The 14,688-nt window shown below is 44.5% G+C and overlaps 1 protein-coding gene across 2 annotated transcripts in view; it reads left to right on the top strand.

The window, feature by feature from the left end:
* The first annotated feature begins 12,916 nt into the window (after window positions 1-12,916).
* spsb1 (splA/ryanodine receptor domain and SOCS box containing 1) overlaps window positions 12,917-14,688 on the top strand; it is an 82,353-nt gene continuing 80,581 nt past the window's right edge. Inside the window, exon 1 of one of the 2 annotated variants that reach the window (XM_080215103.1) lies at window positions 12,917-13,079. The gene's annotated coding sequence lies outside the window, so the exon portion shown is untranslated. Of the gene's footprint in view, window positions 13,080-13,733; window positions 13,754-14,688 lie in introns of those variants that run through there. The other variant, XM_080215104.1, reaches the window with a different exon arrangement.

Below are 14,688 nucleotides of genomic sequence, written 5' to 3'. Positions count from 1 at the left end.
CACAAAGGGAAATTTTAGCATGGACAACCCACCTAACCCACACACATCTTTGGACTGTGGGAGGAAACTGGAGCACACGGAGGAAATCCACACGGTCACATGGAGGATGTGCAGTTCCACACAGACCCAAGCCGGGGACTGAACCCAAGACCCTGGCGCTGTGAGGCAGCAGTTCTAACCACTGTGCCACCATGCCACCAAGCCTGCCAACCATCTTTCTCAAGCCCAATCACTGTGGCCCCACATATTTACCCTGCTAATCCCCCTGACACTAATTTAGCATGGCCAATCAACCTAATCTGCACATCTTTGGACTGTGGGGGGAAACAGGAGCACCCGGTGGAAACCCACATAGACATGGGGAGAACATGCAAACTCCATTGAGACAGCTCCCTGAATTGAACCCGGGTCCCTAGCACTGTGAGGCAGCAGTGCTAACCACTGTGCCATCATGCCATTTGAATCCTGTGTGTCTCTCTTGTGGGGGCCATGAATTAAATTTGTATTTGAGTTGGTTTTTTGGAGCCAACAAAGGGCTTGCCCTGTTCACTCTGCACATTGGCTTTGTAACTTAAAGAATGAAGTAATTTTTGTAAACTAATCCAGTGACATTACCACTGCACCACCATCTCCCATCAAAAATGTTCACTTAAACATCCATTCCCTACATGGGCGTTGGATTATTATCACAATAAATTTCAATAATGCAATTACAACAATACTCCATCTACCCATTGTACAATCAAATCCATTGAGAGTGAATAGGACTGGCCAACTATTAGTCAGCAAAGAGACTAAATAGCCTGGGTCTGATCTTATTCAAATATTTAAAATCCTGAAGGGGCTTGATAGGATGGATGGTGAGATGTTTTCATTTGTGGGAGAGTCCCAAACAAGTAGACACAGGTACAAGATAAAGGGTTGGTTATTTAAACATGAGATGCGTAGAAGCTTCTTCTAACAGTGGGTGCTGAATCTTTGGAATTCTCTATTCCAAAGGGCGGTGGAGGCTGGATCATTAGACAAAATTAAAGTGGAGGTGGATAGATATTTGATAGATCGAGGAATAAAGGGCTATGGGGAAACGGCACAGAAAAAGAGTTGAGTCTGGCATAGATCATCCATGATCATATTGAATGGCAGGGCAGGCTCGAAAGGTTTGGTAGCCTCCTCCTGCCTCTATTTCTGGTGTTCTTGTGTTTGGATAAGGAGAGCGTTCACTGACAAGTGAATTCCAATCAATAACTGTTCAATTTTAAACATTAGTCATTAAGAGTGCAAACAAAATTATTAACATTTAATACTAAACCATCTTCAGTCAGTTTAAATGATCACTCCTTAATTCTTTCGCCATAGCGATTAAAATTAAACCCATCATCCAAGTATTTCTGCTCTTCCTTTATTAGATTCACGAGACTTGCCAAATCTTGTAGGGTCCTCAAGTCCTCGATTTCTCTGATTGTTTTCCTAAGTAGCACATCCATTGCTCAATAATAATTTCAGTGCTTTTAACCGATCAGGGCTCGAATTTGATTGAATACAGCACTCCTATAAGTTTTCCCCCAATTTTACTATGTTAGGAATTCATTTATTTTTTAAGCGCTTTTCACCGCCTGCATTTTCACATTTATCTGCCAGTGATGCAATGTTTAAGTGAACATTTTTGATGGGAGATGGTGGTGTCGTGGTAATATCACTGGGCTAGCTTTTAAACAAAAATTGAATTCTTAAAGTTACAAAACCCAGGCCCATCCTCATATTTACCCCTCTAATCCACCTAACCTACACATTTTGGACACTAAGGAGCAATTTAGCAAGGCCAATCCACCTAACACTAAGGGGGAATTTAGCATGGCCAATCCACTTAACCCGCACATCTATGGACTGTGGGAGGAAACCGGAGCACTTGGATGAAACCCACGTAGACATGGGCAGAACAAGCAAATCTCACACAGGCTGGAATTGAACCTGGGTCCCTGGCGCTGTGAGGCAGCAGTACGAGCCACCGTGCCACGTGCCGTTTCTAAGAGTCGCGAAATGTTGTGGAAATCTGACCTGCTTAAGGGGAATATCTGAAAACCAATCTGTCATGTCCTTGAGGGACATTTGATATGCCTAAGTATTGGAAATCTGTGTCTACCATTCTATTGTGGTTAGTCCATTGTCTGCACGCTAACTCACTCCCTGGGGCTTTTTTTTTTAATTGTTCTTTGCAAATTGTCACTTAATCTAGAGACCCAGGTTAATATTCTAATAACATGGGCTCAAATCCTCCAGGGCAGCTGGCATTTCAATTCAATTAAGCTACAGGAATTATTTTTGCCAACTCTACATCAAAGCCAGGCCTGCCCACCACCTGAAGAAGCAAACAACACAGTTTGGCTTTCATTGGTGTGTCAATATTAGGAATGCAATAGTCCTGCATCGAGCTGTTTAACTGTCTTGGATTCCTGCTTTTATCAAATCCTCCCATCAGTTAGAGTACAAAAATCCATGATGGAGTTGTATAGAACTTTGGTGAGGCCACAGCTGGAGTACTGTGTTCAGTTCTGGTCACCGTGTTATAGGCAGAATGTGATCGCACTGGACAGGGTGCAGAGGAGATTCACCAGGATGTTGCCTGGGATGGAACATTTAAGTTATAAATAAGAGATTGGATAGATTTGGGTTGTTTTCGTTGGAGCAAAGAAGGCTGAGGGGCGACCTGATGGAAGTGTACCAGATTATGAGGGGCATGGACAGGGTGGATAGGGAGCAGCGGTTCTGCTTAGTTAAAGGGTCAATCATGAGGGGATATAGGTTCGAAGTGAGGTTTAGGGGAGATTTGAGGAAAAACATTTTTATCCAGAGGGTGGTGAGGATTGGAACGCGCTGCCTGGGAGGGTGGTAGAGGTGGGATGCCTCCCATCCTTGAGCACTTGGCACGCCATAACATTCAGAGCTATGGGCTGGGTGATGACAGATGGGATTAGATGGGAATTCAGGTGTTCCTAATGTGTTGGTGCGCACTCGATAGGCCGAATGGCCTCTTCTGCAGTGTGTGATTTTACGGTTCTATGACCTGAATTTGATTTGCTTCCTTTGCGACAAAGAGCATTATATTATCAAAGAATTTCAGTGTGCGCCACGGTTTAAGACTTGATTAACGTGTAGATTGCATCAGAATTGTAACGAGATCAATAATTTCACACACTGAAATGAAAAGGAAAAAATCTTCCCCTTAGATCAACAACAACAATAATCTCAAGGAGATTCAAACAACATCCTCAAAATAAAGCGGTGACTCACAATGCTTTAAAAGGAGACAATAACAAAAGGGGAACAGAGCAGGGAGGACAAACTAAAAGTGTCGCTGCCAATGTTCATTTTGAGACACTTTAGAGAAGATGGAATGGGTTTCGAAGAGGAACGCCAAAGGGCAGGATGATAACTCAGCCTTCACTTCCCCCGGCCTATCCACAGACATTACTCTCCTTTTAATATTGGGTGTTCCCAATATTAATTCCCAGGGAACATTCACTAACAGGGATCTCCGTTTCTTGACTCACGTTATTTTACACTGGGGTATACTCAACGCAAATTGTCATGGATTGCTCGCAGTTTCATTGGCGATACTACCACGTTTTACCTAACGGTGCAGTCCCTTCCTCTCAGAAGCAGCGAGCTACGTGGAGTTACTAACCAGAGTTTGGTCAATGCAGACGTCACTCTGGCGCACATTGCCGGCCACTGCTCTGCGTGGTTTAGCCCACTTGAAACAAATGTTAACGGGGCTTTATTTTTGTCTCAGAAGCTGAAACTAAACAGTCAGGATTCTTCTTACAAATTGTATCGAGAAAGTCAAGCTGACACAGAATGAGCTTGTTTGCGTGATTACAAGAGGACAGCGTTTCCATGGCCACAAGAAAAGAAAAAGGGTTGAGAATGTAGCCCAACCCATCACGCAAACCAGCCTCCCATTCGTTGACTCAGTCTACACTTCCCGCTGCCTCAGGAAAGCAGCCAGCATAATCAAGGACCCCACACACCCCGGACATTCGCGCTTCCATTTTCTTCTGTCGGAAAAAAAATACAAAAGTCTGAGATCACGTACCAACTGTCTCAAAAACAGCTTCTTCCCTGCTGCCATCAGGCTTTTGAATGGGTCTACCTTATCTTAAGTTAATCTTTCTCTACACCCTAGCTATGACTGTAACACTGTATTCTGCACCCTCCCCTTTCCTTCTCTCCTATGTACTTAATGTAAGGTATGCTTTGTCTGTATAGTATGCAAGAAACAATACTTTTCATTGTATGCAGTTGACAATAATAAATCAAATCAACTATTGTGGGTAGTAACTCTACAATAGGGTCATTTACACTTCTCATAATATCATAGAAACCCAATGGTGCATAAGAGGCCATTCAGCCCATTGAGTGTGCACTGACTCCCTCACAGAGCATCTTATCCGGGCCCTCTCCCAAGTCCTATCCCTGTAACCCCACACATTTACCATGGCCATTCCACCTAACGTGCACACCTTTGGACTGTAGGAGGAAACCGGGGCATCTGGAGGAAACCCATTCAGACATGGGGAGGACGTGCAAACTCCACACTAACAGTCACCCAAGGCCGGAATCGAACCAGGCCCCTGGCGCTGAGCGACAACAGGACTAACCATTGTGCCACTGTCTTCACCATGCCGACTTCTGACCACCAGGCAACTGGAGTGCATTAGTCTCAGATCATGAGTCATATCATACTAACCTCGCTACCTCGCTGAATATATTTAAGTCACGGGTAGATAGGTTTTTGACAGACAAGGGAATTAAGGGTTATGGGGAGAAAGCGGGAAAGTGGAACTGATCCACTTCAGATCAGCCATGATCTTATTGAATGGCGGGGCAGGCTCGAAGGGCTAGATGGCCTACTCCTGCTCCTATTTCTTATGTTCTTATAAGGTGCCCATTGAAACCGGGGCAGGGATATTTCATCTGTCCCACTTAGCTTTGGAAGAAGCCACTGAATAACCAAAGCAGACGTGCTATTGTTAGTTTTTCCTGTCACGCAGAAGTAGCTGGGTCAGGGTTGTAAATGTTCATTTTTAAGACATTTCTGAATATCTGGAAAGGGGCTTGGTGGGGTTTGTTAAAGAACAAAGGGAAAGCAGCATGCGATTTTGTCAAACAGATGATTCACCTTTGATATTGACTGAAGCAGAGTTCTAATAACAGCCCTTTATTCCAAGCAGTTTGAGTCATAGCAAGCACTTCTCCCGGTGTGGACTCGTAGAAAGGTGCTTCACTCGGAAAATCATTACACAGATTAACGTCTCCTGAACCCAATGACTGGCAGTAAAGAGAAAACAACAGCTGGAACCAGTTGACTCATTGCTGTAATTTTCCTCTATGCTGCTCCCTTTTATTTATTTTTCTTTTCAGAGGCACCAAGGGGAGACATGGTACCGTGACTACCCTGTTGGCAGGTGTCACACTTTCCTGGGTGACACGGCATTGAACCAGTGATGTAATAAATCGAATAGGTAACATTTCCAACTTATCCCACCACCGAGGAAAGGTCACAGATCTGAAACGTTGGGTGGAAGTTTACCGGCGTGTCCGCCCAAAGTTGTACGATCCCACCTGAGGCCAAAGGAGAATGCCATTCTCCGAGCCTCGCCCACCCCCCCGGAATTGGAGTGGGTGAGCTGGTAAAATTCTGGCTGTTATCCCTGTTTCTCACTCCACAGATGCTGCCTGGTCTGCTGAATAATTGCAGCATTTTCTGTTTTTATTTTGCTTTTGTGTTACAGTTAGGCATTGACTCATTATGTTACTGTAGGTGTTGACTGCATGTAATACTGGGTGTATTATGGTAAAGGTTTGTGGCACTACTGTGCCTTTATGAAATGTATTTTAATCATGTTTCTCTACTGGATGTTTTAGCAAATCCTAGGATTTTGTCGGCAGCTCGTGCTCTTTATTGATATTCAAACAACATGATTGACATTATGGTTGTTTTAATCTGAATTAATGCAGTGTTCTGTGATTTTAACATTCCTCTGGGATTGCAGAATAGAACTTGATTTGAGATAATTAACAGGTCAGGTGATATGACTGAGGCGGCTATTTTCCACAGCACACCCCAGTTTTAGTTACAGTTTTCAGACGCTGCTTAGAGCTAAGAGGAACAGCAGAGTTTTTCCCTTCTGTGACGTCTGAAGACTGTAACCTGCCAAAGACTAAGTTTACGTCTCTGATGTTTGGCTGTTTTGAGGATATATATCCTCCTCTGAAAACTGCTGGCTTGGATTTCTGTCCGTAGGTTTACAAAGCTGGAAACGTATTTATTTTTGTGCTAACAGAGTCTGAAAAAGGATGTATATCTGTGCAATGTCGCTTTACCTTGGAACAACAGAGATAGTCAGCTGTTAGGAGTTACACTGTGTCACATTTAAATCTTGTAATTGGTAAAAGGTATGCTATAACTTTTGTTATATTCTAACTGTGTTCTTAAATAAAATTTGTTTGATAAAAGCTTCCTAGTGGGTCACTTGAATCATACCCAGAGTGAAACCTCTTATGGTTACCAATGCCAAAATCAAATGCAAAACTTAGGGTTTAGGATAATTTCACAAAATACCTTGGCATTTCTGGCCTGTGTCTTAACAAGTTACCAGGTGTATTATGACTGGTGTTAGGCGTGTTATGGGGAATGGTGTATTATTTACTGTTTTCGGTAGAAATTGAGGGGGTGTATTATTTGGTGTTTTACAGTAAGGACTGAGAGATGTTATACATGGTGTATTATGATAGGGGTTTTTGGGTGCTATCCTCAGCACATTACAACAGAGATTGAGGGGGGTGTTATACTCAATGCATAATAGAGGCTTTACTCAGTGTATCAAACTCTGTGTTCAATCAGTGTTGTAGTCTGAGTTTTGTTGTGTTTTACGCTTGGTGTAATAGAGTAGAGATGGTAGAGGTTTGTTAGGGGCTAGGATTGAGGTGTGATGTATTATGGTACAGTTTTGTTGGTGAGTATTTTATAGTATTTTGAGTGAGTGTTGCACTCAGTGTTTTATGGTACAGCTTTATTGGTTCTATGCTTTGTTTCACAGTAGGGTTTGATGGAGTGTTGTACTTGGTGCAATATGGTAAAGATTTATGTGATGCTATACTCAGTGTTTTATGGCAGGGAGTTGCGGGGGCAGAGTATTTTATGTATTATCATAAAATCATAGAATCCCTACAGAAGGAGGCTATTCGGCCCATTGAGTCTGCACCAATTAGGCATTTTATGCCAGTAATTGTGTGTGTTGTATTCAGTGTATTATGGCAGAGGTTCAGTGAGGTCCTATACTCAAGTGTTTTACAGTGGATGTTTGGTGAGGTTCTATACTCCATGTTTTACAGTAGGAGTTGGGTGTGTTATATACTGGTTGTATTATGTAGAGATTTAAAGGAGGTGTTATACACAACGTTTTACAATAGGAATTGGGTGTGTGTTATACTGGATTTATTACAATAGAGGTTTAGTAGGTGTTATACTTGGTATATTATGGTAGATGTTTAGTGCGGCGCTATGCTTGGTGCTTTATGATAGAAGTTTAGTGGGGTGTTACACTGGGTGTTTTACGATAGTGGTTTGAGAGGTGCAATACTTGGTGAATTATGGTAGAAGTTTAGGGAGATGCCATACTCAGTGATTTATGGTATCGGTTTCATGGAGTGTTATACTCGGTGCATTATGGTAGATGCTTAGTGCGGTGATATGCTACATTGTGTTTTACGGTAGGAATTGAGTGTGTGCTGTACTTGGTGTTTTATGGTAGATGTTGTGGGGATGCTACACTTGGTGTTTTATGGTAGCAATTTGGTGTGTACTATACTGGGTGTTTTACGGTGGAGATTTAGCGTGGTGCTATATTGAGTATTTTACAGTAGGAATTGGGTGTGTATGCTATACCAGGTATATTACGACAGAGGCTTAGAGGGGTGCTATATTGCATGTAGTATGGTAGAGGTTCAATAGGGTGCTATACTGGGAGTATTATGGTAAAGGTTTTGAGGGTGCTGTACTTGGTGTAATATGATAGAGGTTTAGGGGGTGCTATATTTGGGCATTATGGTGGAGGTTTGTGGTTGCTATACTGAGGGTATTATGGTTAAGGTTTAGTGGAGTGCTGTACTGGAGTTATTATGGTAGTGGCTTAGAGAGTGCTGTATTTGGTGTATTATGATAGGGGGTTTGGGGAGGTACTGCACTCAGTGTATTATGGCTGAGGTTTGGGGGTGCTGTACTTGGTGTATTATGGTAGAGGTTTAATGGGGTACTACATAAGAACATAAGAAATAGGAGCAGGAGTAGGCCATCTGGCCCTTCGAGCCTGCCCCGCCATTCAATAAGATCATGGCTGATCTGTCGTGGCTCAGTTCCACTTTCCCGCCCTCTCCCCATAACCCTTAATCCCCTCTCTTATCAAAAACCCATCAACCCGCGTCTTAAAAATATTTAGCGAGGCAGCCTCCACCACTTCAACGGGCAGAGAATTCCAGAGATTCACCACCCTTTGAGTGAAGAAGTTCCTCCTCAACTCCGTTCTGAACCGCCCCCCCTTTATCTTGAGGCTGTGCCCCCTAGTCCTACTGTCTTTTTTGAGCGGGAAGAGTCTTTCCACCTCTATCCTATCCATCCCATTCATCATCTTATACGTCTCAATGAGATCTCCCCTCATTCTTCTAAACTCTAATGAGTACAAGCCTAGTTTATTCAGCCTCTCCTCATAGCTCAACCCCCTCAACTCCGGTATCAGCCTAGTAAACCTCCTCTGCACTCCCTCCAAGGCCAAAATATCCTTGCGCAGGTGCGGCGCCCAAAACTGCACACAGTACTCCAGCTGCGGCCTCACCAATGCCCTATACAGCTGCAGCAAGACCTCCCTACTTTTATATTCAATTCCCCTCGCTATGAAGGCCAGCATCCCATTCGCCTTCCTGACCACCTGCTGCACCTGCAGGCTGGGTTTTTGCGACTCATGCACAAGGACCCCGAGGTCCCTCTGCACCGTCGCCTGCTGCAGTTTTTCGCCACGTAAGTAATAGTCCTTCCTACCATTCTTCCTACCAAAGTGGACCACCTCACACTTGCCAACATTAAATTCCATTTGCCATTTCCTGGCCCATTCGCCCAGCCTATCTAGATCCTTCTGCAGACTCTCCACACCCTCCGCACAATTTGCCTTTCCCCCAATCTTGGTGTCATCAGCAAATTTCGACACCCTACACTCGGTTCCCTCCTCCAGATCATCTATATAAATGGTAAATAGCTGAGGCCCCAGCACCGACCCCTGGGGCACCCCACTAGTCACCAACCGCCAATCCGAATAGCACCCATTGACCCCCACTCTCTGCCTCCTATTTGACAACCAATCCTCTATCCACGCTAACACCCTACCCCCAACTCCATGTCCTCTGACCTTCTGCAGTAACCTCTTGTGAGGTACCTTATCAAACGCCTTCTGAAAATCCAGAAAGACCACATCCACCGGCTCTCCTCTATCCACCGCCCTAGACACATCCTCATAGAACTCCAGTAAATTTGTCTGTATTATGGTAGAGTTTCAGTTAGGTGGTATACTTGGTGTATTACAATAGAGGGTTGAGATGCTATTGTGGAGGGTATTATAGTAGAGGCTAAGGGGTGCTGTATTTAGTGTATTATAATAGAGGTTTTGGGGGAGTTGTACTCGGTGTATTATGATATAGGTTTGGGGTGCTATAATGGGTGTAATACAGTAGAGGTTTAGGGTGCTATATTGGGGGTATTAAGATAGAGGTTTGGGTTGCTGTACTCAGTGTATTATGGTGGAGGTTTGAGGGTGTTGTACTCTGTGAATTATGGTAGATGTTTAGTGGAGTGCTACACTAGGTATTTTATAGTGGGGTTTAGTGGGGTGCTGCACTTGGTGTTTTACAGTAGGGGATTTAGTAGGATGTGTACTTGATGTTTTGTGGTAGGAGTTTAGTGGAATGCTTTAGAGGGCGTTTTAAGATAGGTGTTTAGTGGGATGCTATACTTGAGGTTTTATGGTAGGAGTTTATGAGGTGCTGTACTCGGTCTTTTATGGTAGGCATTTATGGGTACTGTACTCAGTGTTTTATGATAGGAGTTCAGTGGGGTGCTATATTGGTGTTTTATGATAGGGGTTTAGGGGGTTGCTGTATTTGGTGTTTTATGGTAGGGTTTAGTGGGGTGCTATACTGGGTGTTTTATGGTAGGAACTTATAGGGAGCTGTACTCTGTGTTTTACAGTAGGGGGTTTAGTTGGGTGCTGCACTCGGTGTTTTACATTAGAGGTTTAGTGGGGTGCTGCACTCGGTGTTTTACATTAGAGGTTTAGTGGGGTGCTGCACTCGGTGTTTTACATTAGAGGTTTAGTGGGGTGCTGCACTCGGTGTTTTACATTAGAGGTTTAGTGGGGTGCTGCACTCGGTGTTTTACATTAGAGGTTTAGTGGGGTGCTGCACTCGGTGTTTTACATTAGAGGTTTAGTGGGGTGCTGCACTCGGTGTTTTACATTAGAGGCTTAGTGGGGTGCTGCACTCGGTGTTTTACATTAGAGGTTTAGTTGGGTGCTGCACTCGGTGTTTTACATTAGAGGTTTAGTTGGGTGCTGCACTCGGTGTTTTACATTAGAGGTTTAGTTGGGTGCTGCACTCGGTGTTTTACATTAGAGGTTTAGTTGGGTGCTGCACTCGGTGTTTTACATTAGAGGTTTAGTTGGGTGCTGCACTCGGTGTTTTACATTAGAGGTTTAGTGGGGTGCTGCACTCGGTGTTTTACATTAGAGGTTTAGTGGGGTGCTGTGCTGGATATTTTACAGTTGGCATTCAGTGGGGTACTGTACTCAATGTTTTGCAGTTGGAGTTTAGTGGGTATGCTGAACTCAGTGTTTTATGGTAAGAGTTTAATGGGGAAACTGTACTCAATATTTTATGGTAGGAGTTTTGAGGGGGTGTTGTATTTAGTGTTTTATGGTAGGAGTTTATAGGGTGCTGTACTCAATGTTTTACAGTGGGGGGTTTAGTTGGGTGCTACAGTGGATGCTTTGCAGTAGTCAGTTTAGTGGGTGCTGGAATGGGTGTTTAGTGGAAGGGGATTTAGTGGGGTTCTATACTTGGTGTTTTATGTTAGTGGTTTATTGGTGTGCTGTACTCTGTGATTTATGGTAGGGGCTTAATGGGATGCTGTACTGGGTGATTTATGGCAGGAGTTTAGTGGTGTGCTATGCTCGGTGTTTTACGGTAGGAATTAGTGGGGCGCTGTTCTCGGTATTTTACCGTAGGAGTTAGTTGGGTGCTGTGTTTGGTGATTTATCGTAATGTTTAGTGGGGTGCTGTGCTCGTTGATTTACGGTAGCGTTTAGTGGGGTGCTGTGCTCGGTGATTTACAGTAGTGTTTAGTGGGGTGATGTGATCGGTGATTTACGGTAGTGTTTAGTGGGGGTGCTGTGATCGGTGATTTACGGTAAGAGTTAGTGGTATTGCTGTGTTCAGGGAGTTACGGTAGTGTTTATTAGGGTGTTGTTCTCGGTGATTTACGGTAGTGTTTAGTGGGGGTGCTGTGCCTGGTGATTTATGGTTGTGTTTAGTAGGGTGTTGTGCTCGGTGATTTACGGTAGTGTTTAATAGGGTGCTGTGCTCGGCGATTTACGGTAGTGTTTAGTAGGGTGCTGTGCTCAGTGATTTACGGTAGTATTTATTAGGGTGTTGTGCTCGGTGATTTACGGTGGTGTTTAGTGGGGTGCTGTGCTCGGTGATTTACGGTAGTGTTTAGTAGGGTGTTGTGCTCGGTGATTTACGGTGGTGTTTAGAGGGGTGCTGTGCTCGGTGATTTACGGTAATGTTTAGTAGGGTGTTGTGCTCGGTGATTTACGGTAGTGTTTAGCAGGGTGCTGTGCTCGGTGATTTACGGTAGTGTTTAGTAGGGTGTTGTGCTCGGTGATTTACGGTGGTGTTTAGCGGGGTGCTGTGCTCGGTGATTTACGGTGGTGTTTAGCGGGGTGCTGTGCTCGGTGATTTACGGTAGTGTTTAGCAGGGTGTTGTGCTCGGTGATTTATGGTAGTGTTTAGTAGGGTGTTATGCTCGGTGATTTACGGTGGTGTTTAGCAGGGTGCTGTGCTCGGTGATTTACGGTGGTGTTTAGCAGGGTGCTGTGCTCGGTGATTTACGGTAGTGTTTAGCAGGGTGCTGTGCTCGGTGATTTACGGTAGTGTTTAGCAGGGTGCTGTGCTCGGTGATTTACGGTAGTGTTTAGCAGGGTGCTGTGCTCGGTGATTTATGGTAGTGTTTAGTAGGGTGTTATGCTCGGTGATTTACGGTAGTGTTTAGTAGGGTGTTGTGCTCGGTGATTTACGGTGGTGTTTAGTGGGGTGCTGTGCTCGGTGATTTACGGTAATGTTTAGAGGGTGTTGTGCTCGGTGATTTACGGTAGTGTTTAGCAGGGTGCTGTGCTCGGTGATTTACGGTAGTGTTTAGTAGGGTGTTGTGCTCGGTGATTTACGGTGGTGTTTAGCGGGGTGCTGTGCTCGGTGATTTACGGTGGTGTTTAGCGGGGTGCTGTGCTCGGTGATTTACGGTAGTGTTTAGCAGGGTGTTGTGCTCGGTGATTTATGGTAGTGTTTAGTAGGGTGTTATGCTCGGTGATTTACGGTGGTGTTTAGCAGGGTGCTGTGCTCGGTGATTTACGGTGGTGTTTAGCAGGGTGCTGTGCTCGGTGATTTACGGTAGTGTTTAGCAGGGTGCTGTGCTCGGTGATTTACGGTAGTGTTTAGCAGGGTGCTGTGCTCGGTGATTTACGGTAGTGTTTAGCAGGGTGCTGTGCTCGGTGATTTACGGTAGTGTTTAGCAGGGTGCTGTGCTCGGTGATTTACGGTGCAGTCTCTCTCGGGCTGGGAGGCACTGCCTAGCGGAGTTAGATGAAGGCGGATAAAAGCTGGAGAGGGGACGGGGGGAATAGTTTGCCGCCATAACTGCAGCTGGAGAGCGGGGCTTTGGTGCAGGAAGCGACCCTTCGGGCAGGTGGACTGATCCTCAGGTAACTCTTTGTGTGAATGTATCTCCTGGAGCTGCTACATTGTAACCAGCCGGCGGCCTCTGGCATCTCAGTGGCTACAAAGTGTTCAGCGTGAGGCTGCAGGAGCGAATGGCAACTCCTGGCAAAATGTGCCTTTAACTCGCTTTATTCAGCATTCAGCCTGTTCGGGTGAAATGCTGCTGTGTTCAATGGTCCAATATTGCTGCTGTTTCAAAACTAAAAATTGAGCCAAGTTTCTGTCAGAACTTTTAATGAACTTGGGCAATTTGTTTTTGGCGGGGGGGGGGGATGCGGTGGTGTTGGAAAATGTTTGGATCTGAATAGCAGCCAGTTTGAGTTTAAAGATAGATGAACTTGTGACCCGGAGCCGGGCTGTCGTCCTCTTATTTTATAGGGAATTTGATAAAAGAAGTCGAGGGTTTTTCTTTGTGAGACAGAGATCCGCGGTGGTTTATTTTAGTCACCTGGCAACGGTTTGCCTGCCCAGTGGGGAAGCACTTTCCCAAAGTCTGTCTCTGCTGCTTTGCTGTGGATTCTGACATCCCCCCCCCCCCAACACTTTAAACTGAGATTAACTCCTAGTCCCTCAGATACCATCCATCCTGCACCCTTTGTAGAACTCTTCATATGCGAATCTCAACAAGTCTGCCTTGAAAACATTGTCTCCACTGCAAGTCAGTAGTGTGTTTTGTTTCACAGCTGTTTTCTTTTGACATGCTGACATCTCCCTGCAGCTTCTAAACCTTGTGTGTGCTTTTTAAAACTGTGCAATTGTTCTGTATTTTTGGCAAACGTGAGGCTGCCTGGATCTTAAGTGCTTCTAAAAATAGCGCAACTGCAGAGGACCAAGGGGGAGAAGGAGGGACAAGTGTTGGGAAGGCATTTGTCGAGTTTGTTTCCCTTATTCGGTTCGTGATCGCTCAGGACAGCACCGATGTTCCAATTGCTCCCATCTAACCAGTTTTGATGTGTCACCTCGCCCAACATGAATTTATCCCTTGTGTCGATATCCACTTTTTTTGGGGGAAAAAATCGGATTACACTGTTTATTTGCTGGTGAGCTTGAACCAACAGAAGGTAATGGTTGTAACTGGGTCCATGTCCTGACTTCCAGGCATATTTGTTTACCCTCTAGGTCCAGAGAGGGTGTGACTGAGAGTAGCTTACTTGGATTTCCTCGGCATCCTTGTTCTGTGCCTTTTGGTGAATGTATACGATTACTGGCAATGACAGGACTTAAATGTGGGGTTTTTTTTGTATAAACAACAGATTTATCATGATTGAGTCATTGGCAGTGACTGTCTTTGTACATTTTTTAAACTTGTGGGTCACTTCTCTGGAATGATCCTTGGCTAGATGTACAATAGGGAATAAATTGTTCTGTTGCAACGCAACTAGTAGTATTTCTCCCAGTGTTCTGCTGATCATGTTATTTTTAAGAAATTTCTCAGGAATGAGTATCCAATTCTGGTAGGGCTGCCTAATTTTTTTCACTGTCCTTTTTGTTAGAACTACAAAATGGATTAGTTTACAATTGTGCAATTTTGACTAGTGAGCATGTTAATTCAATCTTTCCATTGTGGTGGGAGCTCAAAGTTCCTGGGTGGAA

The sequence above is a fragment of the Carcharhinus amblyrhynchos genome, chromosome 30 (genome assembly GCF_965287045.1).
Source record: "Carcharhinus amblyrhynchos chromosome 30, sCarAmb.v2.hapA, whole genome shotgun sequence".
In the NCBI taxonomy this organism is placed as follows: domain Eukaryota; kingdom Metazoa; phylum Chordata; class Chondrichthyes; order Carcharhiniformes; family Carcharhinidae; genus Carcharhinus; species Carcharhinus amblyrhynchos.
This window is presented reverse-complemented; position numbering and strand designations above follow the sequence as displayed.